The sequence below is a fragment of the Sitophilus oryzae genome, unplaced genomic scaffold (assembly GCF_002938485.1).
Source record: "Sitophilus oryzae breed Bouriz unplaced genomic scaffold, Soryzae_2.0 scaffold_1368_pilon_pilon, whole genome shotgun sequence".
Lineage (NCBI taxonomy): Eukaryota > Metazoa > Arthropoda > Insecta > Coleoptera > Curculionidae > Sitophilus > Sitophilus oryzae.
In genome coordinates this window covers 1361449-1375151 of record NW_022146024.1, presented here as the reverse complement: position 1 = coordinate 1375151, position 13703 = coordinate 1361449, and positions in this window count along the sequence as shown.

Sequence of the window (13703 nt, the reverse complement as noted above, 5' to 3'; positions counted from 1 at the left end):
TTAACTGGTGTTTCAGTAAATATTCAAACATGTTTGACAGTGCGGGTAATAAAGCTATAGGTCTGTATTTGTTCACACTTTCATCATCATCATCATTCTCAGATTATTCTAACATTTTTAGTTATGGTGTAGCCTCCATCACAAGTTTGGATACTCTCTTTGTAGTTGAGCCCATTGTTGTCTATTGTTGGCTATGCGGGCACAATCCCTGCTAATTTCCTAATATCATGGTCCCATCTCAGGTTTGGTCTTCCTCTAGGTCTCTTAATTCCTCGTGGGTAACATGCTGTAATTTTTGTGTCCTATCTGTTGTCCGTCTTTCTTGCCAGGTGTCCTGCCTATTGCCACTTGTGGGATTTGATTCTGTGGATGACATCTAATACCTGGGTCTTTTGTCATGTCTACTCTATTCTTTTATAGTACTCCATTTTAGTACTTACTTCCATAACTACTTTTTTAAATACTATTACGATTTTTGAGATGTTTAAACAACTAAGATATGTACCCCCTCTTATACATCTACTGAATAATTTAGTTAGAGGATATATTAATAGGTTTATTACTTTTTTAACTAGTAGAATGGTCATGATATAAATATCATTACTATGTTTATTTTTTAATGAATTCACGGCGTTTCGAGATTCTATGAAAGTTACATCACTAAAGGAAATAGATCTAAAGGTTTATTTGAAAATTTTCTTATAAAGTAAAGCGCTGTGCGGTTTTCTACGCTCAGAGACTTTACAATATTTTCGGCTATATTCCCCAAAAAAATATCATTAACATTATTTGCAGTAAGATTCATACTCACACTATTTTTATTATTTTATTTTATTGGTTCTCTCTGTGAATTTATTATATCCCATTAACCTTCACCACATTGTCAGAGTTTTTAATATATTTCGAGTTTGCTTGTTTTTTGCAAAAATCATTTTTTGCTTTGTATGTTTTCCAAAAAGATTGCCAAAAAGATAGAAAAGAGTATTGATTTCTGGGAATTTATAATTGTTTTTTTATTTTTGTTAGAAATTTTATAAGGTCACGCATATGTTTTCAGCTCGTCATTAAACCAAAAAATTTTACTAGGTACGTTTATTGATCCTTTTTTTTACTAAAGAGATTAATATATTCAGATACTTAAGCGGCCCATACATTATCAAACAAATTGCGCAACACAGACTGTTGCGCAACGAGTTGCCAATGTATGGTAACGTTTAATGCGTTGCACAATTGTTTGATAAGTTTCAAGAATGTTCTTGAAAAATGAATCATTCTTTTGTGCAACAGACGTTTGCGCAGCGCGTTGTGTAGTGTATGTGTGTGTTGCGCTTCGTTGTGCAATATTTTAGTTCTTTTAGTTCTTTCATCCAAATTCTTTGTTTTCTTTTTCGTTTTTTGGTATCATTGACATCATCTAGGGTATATACGATAATAATTGACGCAATGGAAATTGAGGACATGATTGTTTCTCAAACAATGCACAACTTTTAATAAAAAGTTTGATAAAAATTTTACTAAGTAAAAATTTTACTAAGTGCATGGGTGAGGCAGTTGTGGAACGCAACGTTGCGCAACGCTTCGTTGCGCAATTTGTTTGATAATGTATGGGCCGCTTTAAAGAGTTTAGAATAAAACATATCGAACTACCACTCCACGCTTATGCGAAATGAATACAAGAGACTTGATTCGTTTAAACGCGCGTTTAAGAAAATATTTTTTTATTACTCTAAGGTACCTACAACAGGTGAAGGCAGGTGCTGTCTCGGCATGGACCGTGTATTTAACAGTGATTAAATCGTTGTCGCTTATGAATTTTTATTGAGGATGCCGCACCAATTGCGAAGTGCTCGCTTCACTTCTTATAGTTTCTTCGACTGTTTGATTTTACACATTTCCGTCACCAGTTTAAATGCAATAAAAACGGCGGGCAATTTGGTAAGATGTCACTTGTATATTTCTTATACGGTTAATTGAAAATTGATCTTGTGGATTATAAAATCAAATTGAAAATGAAACTGATAAACAATTTTATCATGGTTATATTAAACTACATCAATACAACAGCCAGTGGCGTGTAGTGCATATCAAAGAAAGTTAGACAAAAATTGGAAAAATAATAAAATAAGAGGACAGCTCTACTAATTTATTAAGTAATTAATAAAGAAATAATGTTCTATTTCAATTTGTTAACTTAAATTTTAAATTCATTGTATTATCTTACTTATATAGTAACAATATTGGTATTAACACATTTTTTTGATAACAAATTTCATATCAATTTTAAAAATTGTCAGGTGGTGTGTAGTGAGTAGTATTGTAATTAGTATTTATCTATATCTATTAAATGCTTGTTTGCAAAGTTCATAAATTTACGGATAAATGTGCCCGGTGGCGATGGCGTAGAGGTACAGCTCTCGTCTACCAATCCAAAATCTCGGCTACCTACCAATAACGATGAGGGTTCGAATCCTACAGCCGGCATTTCATCAGCCCACTATTTTTAATAAAATAAAAATAGTTTGGGTACCTAGGTAGACTCAGCCTTAAATGAGTACTTGGGATTCACAATCCTGAGGTAATAATAGGTGGTTGAAGCGTAGTGCTAGCCACATTACGTTCCTTGTATACCGAACGGCTCTAGCATGGCAAGCTCTACCTTGCTACTCCCAAGGCGTTAAACGGTATATACGGGAGCTATTATTATATTAATATTCTCTTGAATTCAAGAGTATGGAAATCTAAAATCTATGAAACTTATATCAAAAATCCGTATGTTCATTTAAGAGCACGTCTTTAAATGAAGATCAAAATAGGGGTCAATCAAAATATCAGAATATTAACAGAAAATAAGATGTTTATATAATATTATTCTATAAACATCTTATTGTCTGGGATACTCTTGACTCTTCTTGAACGAGGGTTGAAATTCATCTACTGCAGATTTTCTTCAGTTTTTTTTGTTTATAAAAAATGAGTTACTACGTTCAATTATACAGGGTGACCCAATATTTCATGGAAATAAAAATACTATGCATTTTTAGAATCAAAAAAAGCTGATTGCACACCATCTGCCTCTATACGAAGTACTTCGTTTGTCCGTTAGACTGTATCAAACTTTTAAAAAATATATTTTTTAAGATATTTTAAGACCCAATATCCAGATTCAAGTGGATGAGATTAATGGTTACTATATTTTGCTAGGCGCTTTAACAATTGATTTTGACAAAAATTCAGAAGTGTGAAAACTACCCCCATCCCTACATAAATTTTAGTAGAAATAATTTCCAACTCCATCGACGACTGAATTTTGAAGTGAAACTCACTGCTAACCAAATAACCGGAAATCACTGCTAACCACAAAACGGAAATCACTGCTAACCAAATAACCGGAAATCACTGCTAACAAAATAACCGGAAATCGTTGCTAACCAAATAACCGGGAATCGGCCACTAGCTTTTAATTTTAACAGCCGGGTGGTCGGGGTTCAAAGAACTTAATAAAAGGGCGCCACGAGATTATACTCTATGAACTCGGCATAAAAGATGTTACTATTAAGTAGACTTCAACACTAACCTCGAACTGTTGAGTGCAACTATCATGAACTTCAGATCTTACTATAATTATTTGAACTTAAGTGACTCTAACTTAACTATGAGACTAGATTGTAAATAATACTACTAAAAATATTTAAGCAATTTATTAAAATATTAAAAAGTTAAATATATATAAAGAAACGAACGAAATGTAAAATGTAGTATGTTAAGAAATTTAAATCGAAAGGTTGGAAGAGAAAATAGAATTTAAATCAATTGAAATAACTAAACCTATGACGTCAAACCCCCTTATCTAACTTAATACTAGATACAATCAGGGTGGTTTATACCCATAAATCAAATCTAAAATTATACTAATATCTAAACGATCTTACTCTACAGTCTTGAATTTACTCGGAAGTTCCTCCGGCTGAGCTACGGTGTATAGCTAAGGGGTGGCTACAGCAGGGTACAGCAGCTCGGTGTACTGTCACTGGAGCCCGTCAGCAAATGTACGGCAGGTGCAGGACTTCAAAAGGTGAACATAAAAACCCTAAATAACATTGGTTGTCTTAGAAAAGAGCCTCAATTATAGAACAAGGACTAGCACAACGTGTAAGAGTTAATAAAGGTAATAAAGAAGGACTAATCAAATCTGAACTTTACCTCAACGAGGGTTTATGATGTCCAACGGGTACCTCTACACGGACAACAGGAACGGATGGAATTCTGGACTGTTCTGTGCTACGGTCTGGATCGGTCTTCTTGCTCTACAATTACGAACAACCAAATAAGATTTTAGAAAGACAACACTCAACTAATCTTTCTACACCACGTGGGCGTGGAAAAGTCGAAAACCAGACAACAATATGAACAAAAATCAGTTGAGTATTGACTTAGAATAGGCAGAAGAATTATAGCATACCTTGGAACTCTACTCGGGGACTTCTTGGGCACGTGGAATCGGAATATCGGTCGGAAAACTTGGCTATTTTAATCCCATTGCGGAAATTGGTCGGCGGTCCATACAAATCGACAAAATCCAACCACGTCTCTGACCAAATGTGTTCCGGAAGACTTAATCCTTCACTAGAAAGACCTGCTAATCACCAACAGGGAATGCTTCACGGAACGGCAGCCAGTTCTTCACGACGATATTTTCTCGGTCGGGGAGTACACAAGAAGTGATGCAAGGATTTGATTTCCTTCACAAAATCAGATTTCAACCGGAAATCTCCCTCCAGGATATAGATAGAGAACTATATATCTTGACTAGTCCAACTCACAAAAAGGCATATATAAAAACCGATGTTCTAGAATATTTTCACAGCCATATTCGATATCCGGTCAATGAACGAACTTAAACTTACAAATTCCCAAAATTAAATGAACGAATTGCACACTGCGATCCACATCAAAAATAAACAATTTAACTACGAAATTTTATCTGATAATTATAAAATTTCAATAACCAAAACAAAGGATAAATAAATCCATAAACATCTGATTTGATCTGACAGTGACAAGTGACGGGCAGGTGATGATCGAAGATATATAGAAGACGACAAAAATTCTAATGCTGGGCGGATCCACTGACAATGTTGTGTAGCTGTAGCTGTATAATATCGCAGTGTATATTCGGTTGCATAATGGTAAAATACTAAATAAAATAATATTTAAGAATAAAATTATAGTAAACATGATGCAAAAATAATAGTTATTTGCGATAATTTATGAGCTAGCACACAGAGGTCGTAGCGAGGAAATTTGACTGTTACAACCATTTTACAAAAAATATCAGTAGTCAAATTGGAAAAGACTCAAATTGGAAAATATTTCAACTAGAATTTATGTAAGGGTGGGGGTAGTTTTCACCTTTTCCGTATATTTTCTGTTTTTTTGTGAATGTCAAAGCACTTAGAAAAACATAGACACCTCAAATCTTATTCAAATGGGAATATCGATTGTTAAAATATCTTAAAAATGAATCATTATTTTGTATAGAGGTAAATTTGTATCAAATGAACATATTTCGATTCCAAAATTACGTATTACATTCTATGGTATTACTTTTATGTCCACGAAATATTGGGACACCCTGTATGTATTTTGATTTATTAAATTTTAATTAGATATGTTACTACTTTTCATAATATTTAATTTATATAACTTGTTAAAATTACAGATTATTTTGTTCTAATGATCTTATTGACAAGAACAAATGCAAAGTAGTCTACTTGCTCCCTATCTACCGACACAATCAAAACGATGCAAAGTAAATCAGTCCTTCTTAGCCATTTTAAATATCTGCGCTGATCTACAAAACGTATTTATGTGAACTTATATTATTACACTGTTGTTCTCCAATCTGCCTATCTTTTTACGCACTATTAACCAATACATTTAACTGTTGCAGGTTAACGTTGTGTCCGGAGCGTATCGATAAATTTAAGTTATTGCTTGAAAATCTTGATCGGTTAATTATTGGGTTAGGTTCTCGAACATCGATATATAATAAGATATTTTTGTTGCGGTCTGCGTAAGTCGATTTAAAAGAATGCGCGGCCGAGACATGAAATATGTTCGGAAATTATTGCTAAAAGGTTATTTATTAGAAAAGGAATGTTTAAAATTAATAAGTAATTAATAGGAATGGAAACGTGTTTACCAATGCGTTTTGTTGTATTTGTTAATGTAAGGACGTATAGGTTAACGAATCAATTTACAGCTAGGGTGTTTTTTATTAACTGTTTTACCTAATCGACGATCAGTATGATGCGATTTTATCAGTCATGATAAATATATTTTTGTAAAATAAATTTGTTTATAGTAGTAAACTATGAGTATTAATGTGCTAAGTAACTAATGAAATGGGTACACGATTCCATATTAAATTGAATTTTATTGAAGAAATTGAAAACATACATTGTTTACGAATCACAAATGTTTAATAATTGCATATCACTACTAATAATTTTCCTAGGATAACTGTATCTACTATTTCTTAGGAAGTGAACATGCGAGAGGTTAATAAGTTAATGTTAAAGCAAAACCTCTTGTTTTTCGGATATTTGTAAACAGAAAAAACAGTAAGGTATTTTAAACAATAGTCTTATTATTGAGAGCTGTATGTTGCATTCATCGACCTAACAAAAGCCTTCGACTCTGTGAACAGAGATGCACTTTGGGCAATTATGAAAAACTTCGGAGTACCCAACAAATTACTTACAGTGTGTAAAAACCTCCATCACAACAAGTCAAGAGTGTCACCATCATGGATCACTGAGCAATTCCTTCCTAACAAATACAGGAGTTAGGCAGGGATGTGTCTTAGCAACTCCTCTATCTCCTATTGAACATATTTATGGCAGCGCTCTCCATTATAGTGGACAGCAAACTGCAGGAGAGAGGAATGGGCATTAGATCCACATACGACGGCGGTCTGTTCAACATAAAAAGACTCAGCGCAAAAACACGTACAAAATTCATCACAGAACTTCAATACGCTGATGACTGCGTTCTAGTTGCAAACACGTTACAATTATAAGAAATGTTGAACACATATACCTGGGCATACGAGGCTTTAGGCCTTAAGCTAAACATCGACAAAACCAAAATCATGTGCACTCCCGCGGAAGATCACAACAATGCTATAAAAATCGGAGAAGAACTATAGGAATATGTAGCGGAATTCAATTACCTCGGCAGTTTGATTTCAGAAAAGGCCAATATCGACTCTAAAATTCAGCACAGGATTAGCAGCGTCATACTGTGATTAGATGTGAAATTAAAATATTTGTCTGTATTTGTGGGTTTTCTGTAAACATCTAAAATTAATTTGTTTTGAAACTTTGACACTAAAACATCAATAAGTGGCAAACGATTATCTCTCTCTACTTCTAAAATAAATTTTATGGTAGGTTCGCAAGAATTTATATAATCCAAAAAAATGTCTATTTCAGAAACGTTATGTTGCCATATTGCAAAAATATCATCAACATAACGCAGCCATATTACAGGCTTTTTTGAAAAACTATTTATTTTATTATTTTCCAACCAGACTAACAATGTCAAAACTAGCCATTAAACTGTTAGGTATTATATTAATTTTTGAAATATTTTCTATAAAGTGTGGTGTGTTTTTAATGTATGAATCTGTGTTATTTGCAATATCGGATTTAATATGTATAGTATTTTTTTTTAAATTTCTCTTAATTAACGCAATCATAGAGATCCTTGAAAACTCATCCCTTAAGACGTAGTATGAAACTTTACACAATATTTCTTTAAGAGAAATTGAGTACTATAAAGCAATTTGTTTAAATTAAACTGTGAAAGTACTGGAATCAGGGCTGATTGTTTTTGTGAAAATACGTTTTTATTTGGTCGAGAAGTATGAAATTTTGACCAAACACTCCGTCAGTGACATATTAACAAGCGTTTTTCGGCTATTTATCGAATAATAGGGTAAAATTAGGGTGAACATTTTTATGAGGATTATACTACTACTTTACTATGTATGAAAGTTACTCTTTGGTCTAGTATTTAAGAAAGTATTTAAATTTTGTACAGTTGTTCTTTTTAAGTGATACCATTGAGCAGTATGCAATTTTTGACATTTCATTCACTCGGGATAATAAAAATTTGTATGAAAATTTACACAAAATTTGTGGGAGATTGAGGATTGATAGGGAATATCAATCTTACTTAATAGGGTAAACATTAACAAGTATTAGTACGAACCGTCATAATTATGAAGTATCTTCTATCCTCTAGAAGACCTTCTTCTAGAGGTTTTCTATAGGCTCTTTTAGAGACTTCGCAATTACAACGGTTTATACCAGTACTGGCTAATGTCTACCCTATCAATCTCTCCTCAATGTCTACCCTATCAATATCAATCTTCAATCTCCCACTAACAGTTTGTTCACATGATAACTTTCTACGCGTTAACTACATGGATACAGTATTTCAATGGAATCGATCGATGGTGTATTCACACGTTTCTATCATTTTTTCGAATGTTATTATTATTATTATTTACACAATAGAAAGCGGTACAAAAATACCGACGAGTCTACTGTCTTTTTATGTTGCGCGTAATTTTTCGAGTTTACTGGCCGTAATGCAAATGTGCAGAACTCAACGTATCCATTTCTTGATCAATTTTGTTTTTAAATGAGTTGAGAGTTGGTACTGAAACACTTTCTTCTGACAGCGAGTTCCATGGGTATACTATGCGGTTAGTCAAAAAAATTTTCGCTGGAGTTTGGACGATCTTTCCTTTTCCAGGCGACTGCTGTGGCCTCTAAGTTGTGGAGTTTGGCAAGGATGGTATATATTTAATGGGCAAGTTTAGAAACAAATTAGAATTTTGTCTCTATCAAGTCTCTATCAAGTTCCCCCGCAAACGCCTCTGTTTTAATGTGGTGAGATTTAACATCGCAAGACGATCTTCATACTCCGATCAATATCCTTCTGAAAATAGGGACTCCATATTATTTGACCATATTCTATTTTGGGTCTAATGTAGGATTTGTATATCTTTAAAATAAGATCAATAGAGCGGTCTTGAAATGCTCTTTCAATGAAATAAAGAAGAGAATTTGCTTTTTTAGTAATCTTGATATATGCACATACCATTTTAGGTTTCCAGTAACTATAATCCCCAGATCTTCCTGTTGTTCTACATGTCTTAGACTTAATTCATTTAGGGTGTAGGTTTTGTGCGTACAATTCATTCCAATGCTAAGAATAGTGCATTTGTCCTCATTCAGCTTCATGCTCCATTGTTTGGCCCAGGATTGCACCAACTTTAGATCATGCTGAAGATTGACGTAGCTCGTTTCGGGATTTGCATATAACTTTGTATCATCCGCAAAAAATATGATATTCGTTTTTATGCCTCTTGCCAGATCGTGAAGCTGGTTACTTTGTGTTTAGTTGAAAGAGATCCGTTTATTCTGACTTGGAAGTAGCGTCGGGTTAGGAAGTTTGATATAAGTTTGAATAAATTCCCTCTTATTCCGTAGTGGTTTAATTTATAAAAAAGCATCTGGTGGGGTACTTGATCAAATGCCTTTTCAAAGTCAAGATAGATGACGTCTTTGTTTGTTGGTTTCTATCAAAGGCTGCTGTCCAATCGCTAAGACAAGATGTCATGTTCGTTATTGTGGATCGACCAGGAAGAAATCCATGCTGTGTGCTGGGTAAGACATCTTCCATTAGGTATGGAGTAAGTGTGCGGATGATTACCGTTTCCATGCATTTACAGACGCAGCTAGTTAGACTAATTGGTTGGTAATTACCAGCTAACTGTTTGTCTCCCTTTTTGTGAACCGGTGTAATGAAAGAAAGAGACCAAGTGTCTGGAAATTTGCCAGATATTAGTAAATCATTAAATAAACATGCTAAATGTTGTGAGAGGGTATGACAACATTTCTGAAGAAAAACAGTCGGTACACTCTCTGGGCCCGGGCTGATTCTATGGCTTCGCTAACGTTGAGTTCTGTAAATTCTATGTTAGTAATCTCTTGCAGGAGTCTAGAACTCTGTGAAAGTATTGGAATGTAAGAGTCATTGGTTGTCGTTAAGACTGATGCAAACTGGTGTGCAAATTTCTCAGCAATGTCACAGTCGTCCATGATAGGTAATCCATTGTTGGGGTTTTTAAGAGTGAAACTGGATACTTTTGTAGACAGAGCCCTATTAATATATTTAAAAAACTGTTTTGGTGAGCTAGAAGAGGCGATGGATTTTTCGTAGTTTTGTACACACTTGCGATTATGTTTTTTAGAGTGTTGTTTTCCGTCCTGTATGTTAGTTATAGCTTTCGGGTGTTGGCGATTTAATATATTTATCCCATAATTTACGTTTGTTAGTAATTTTTAATTAATTTAGGACTTAACTTAGGACTAATTAAATAGCTTCGTCAATAATTTTCGTGATTTTTTTATACCTGTTTTCTTCCAAATTTGAAGGGTCAAAATTCAAGTTTTCTGCAAGAAATACATTTATTTGTTCATAGTTGGCTTTCCAAAAGTTTTGTTTTCGTATTTTATTGGTAGATCTAGTTGGATATTCGAGTTGCGTTTTTCCAGTAATAACCAAATGGTTACTGCGGCCCAATGTTGGATCACTTTCTATGTTGTAAATCAGTTTCTTGTTATTTACTAGAAACAAATCCAGAACCTATCAGAAATAAAACATATCTATTAGATGTACCCATACCTTGCCTTGACGAGTAAAGTAGAAGGAGATTCATAATTCTAACGTAACACTTGACAACAGATGGAAAAATTGTGTGGAAACAAAATATATGTGTCAGTGTCTAATAACCAGTCCCCAATAAACTGTTACTTGGTTTGATTTAAAACAGTAGATTAAACTTTTAGCCTTACCATATTTCTTCAAAATTACGTATAAATAAAACCAAGTAATAAATGGAGCCGTAATGCTTCAGGTGGGATATTTATACAACAATGGAGATCGATTTGGTCGAAATCGCGTCGAAACAGGCCTTCTTCGAAATCCGTATGGAAATTGTTGCAAATAAATAACCCCCTTCCCAGTCCATAATAAATTTCTTGACATTTATTATCCGCTGCGGACCGGCGGATTTTAAATTTTGACGATTTGCAAAAAAAGGCGATATTTCACTCAAGTCCGCGGCATGAATCAAAATGATACCGAAATAAATTACACGGGGAAGATAAGGAACTGATTTAGGCGTTGATTAAGGACAGGGACGGAAGGCACCGAGTTATTAAATTTCGGTTGATTTGTTTAAGTTGAGCGCTGACACGCTATTTTTATTTATAGAATGCTTTGTGCCTTCTAATAGATAGATAGATAGATATATTGCCTTATGTGACCCCATTTTGTATAAACAAGATACAATTGTGGCATGTCATAAAAACAGTTAAATATATACAAACTAAAATAAAAATTAAAACATGTAAAGTAAAATACAAATACAGTGTATAAACAATGAATACAACAATTAAGTTAGGTCGGTGGTTAAGTTCATAATATTAAAATATTCCGCCACCGAGTAGAACGCATGGACTGTCAGAAAATTCTTCAAAACTGCCCTAAACTTACAAATATTATTGACGGAGGTAGGAATTACATTATACAGTTCAACATTTAAAGAGTTTCTTGAAGATTTGGTGAGCCTAAATTTATTTGCTCTTATAAGATGAGCGGATCTTGTGCCATAGTTATGTATATCAGAGTTATACAAGAGACTATATTTGTTCTTGTGAATTTCTAACAATTGTCATAAATTGTATAGAGATGGTAGAGTCAATATCTGCAAATTAACAAAGTGTGGTTTACAGTGATCAAGGTAACCCACTCCTGCAAGGATTCTTCTGCAATTTAAATATTTGTGCGGAGCTAGATGAGTTAAAGAGTTTCTTGAAGATTTGGTGAGCCTAAATTTATTTGCTCTTATAAGATGAGCGGATCTTGTGCCATAGTTATTTATATCAGAGTTATACAAGTGACTATATTTGTTCTTGTGAATTTCTAACAATTGACATAAATTGTATAGAGATGGTAGAGTCAATATCTGCAAATTAACAAAGTGTGGTTTACAGTGATCAAGGTAACCTACTCCTGCACTGCCTTCTTCTGCAATTTAAATATTTGTGCGGAGCTAGATGAGTTGCCCCACAGTATCACACCATAGGAGATATGACTATGAAAAAGCGCATAATAGACATTTAAGACCGTTTGTTGACTAATAGTATACTTTAATTTTCTCAACACAAATAAGGCGGATGAGAGTTTAGGTCGTAAGGATTCGATGTGAGCCAAGTGGGGACCAACGAAGTTGACCGTCAAGTGTTATTTCTAAAACTCTAGCACTTTTAACTTACCAGAAAAATTATGTGTAGTGGAAAATATAATTTTTTGGGTTTTATCTGAATTCAAACTCAGGTAGTTACCAGAGAACCATTTTCAGCTTTTAGGACAATGTGCTTACTATTTTCTTCTAGTTCTTTAATATTTTTGTGGCAGTATAACAGAGAAGTATCATCTGCATAGCAAATACATTTTTCAGGAGATAGAAAACTGAAAAGATCTTTCATATATATAATAAATAGAATGTAGCCAAGGATAGAACCTTGTGGTACGCCATTTGTCATAAATTTAAAATTGGAATTCTCGTTGTCAAAAGAAACGGATTGTTGTCTTAGTGACATATAGGTATGACTCTATCAACTTTAGAGAGTCCCCTCTAATCCCATAACGCCGCAATTTTTCAATGAGAAGATCATGCGAGACACAGTTGAAGGCCTTAGATAAATCGCGCAAGACTAGTTCGACCTGCTCACCAGCCTCAAGGCCCTGATAGTAGCTTATGGCTCCAGCTTTTCTTGAGAGCTCAAATTGTCCTTTAACTGAACAAATACACAACTAAAGAGCTCAAAATTGTGATGATAGTTTGTAGATTGTAAGGGAGGAGGGAAGTTAATCACCGTGAACTTATATATCTATTATTGTGTTGCCTTTTCTTGAGTTTTATAACCCATCATACAGTCTCTTAACCCATTATACAGGCTTTGACACAATTTGCTTGACACATAAGCTTTGAGGCTTGAAAAGCCAGTATCTGAGACGATTTTACACAAGTTACTTCTCCATCTCCGATGTCAGTCGTACCAAAGTTTATGGCACGAATGTGTGTGTGTGTGTGATTGTAGTCTCGGCGCACTCAGTGATGACGTGTTCTGATGTTTCCCCACATTATCTACATTCGCCATTGTTTCTTAGCTCCAATCTAATAAGGTGCTCATTGGGAGAAAAATGTCCTGTTAAAAACACCGTGATACTCCGGAGATTGTTCTTACTTAAATCAAGAGAAAAATTCCTTCGAGTGTCTTAGACTGTTGGAGGATTCCCATTCCAGGTTACGGATGGAGTCTTCCAAGTTCGTGAGTTCCACTTTAAGTTGGTTTCCACATAGGAAGCAAAACAGTTCTGGTCCAGTTAGTGGAGTGTTCCCTTCTTTTCTAGCTAAATCGTTTACACTTTATTATTATATTACCTTCTATCTCTTGGTGAGCTGGCACTCAGAGTAGGACTTTATATTAACAGTGATGATATCAAATTTATCAGCGCAAGTAGAAACAATGTAGGGGTTCTTATGACGAACTTAC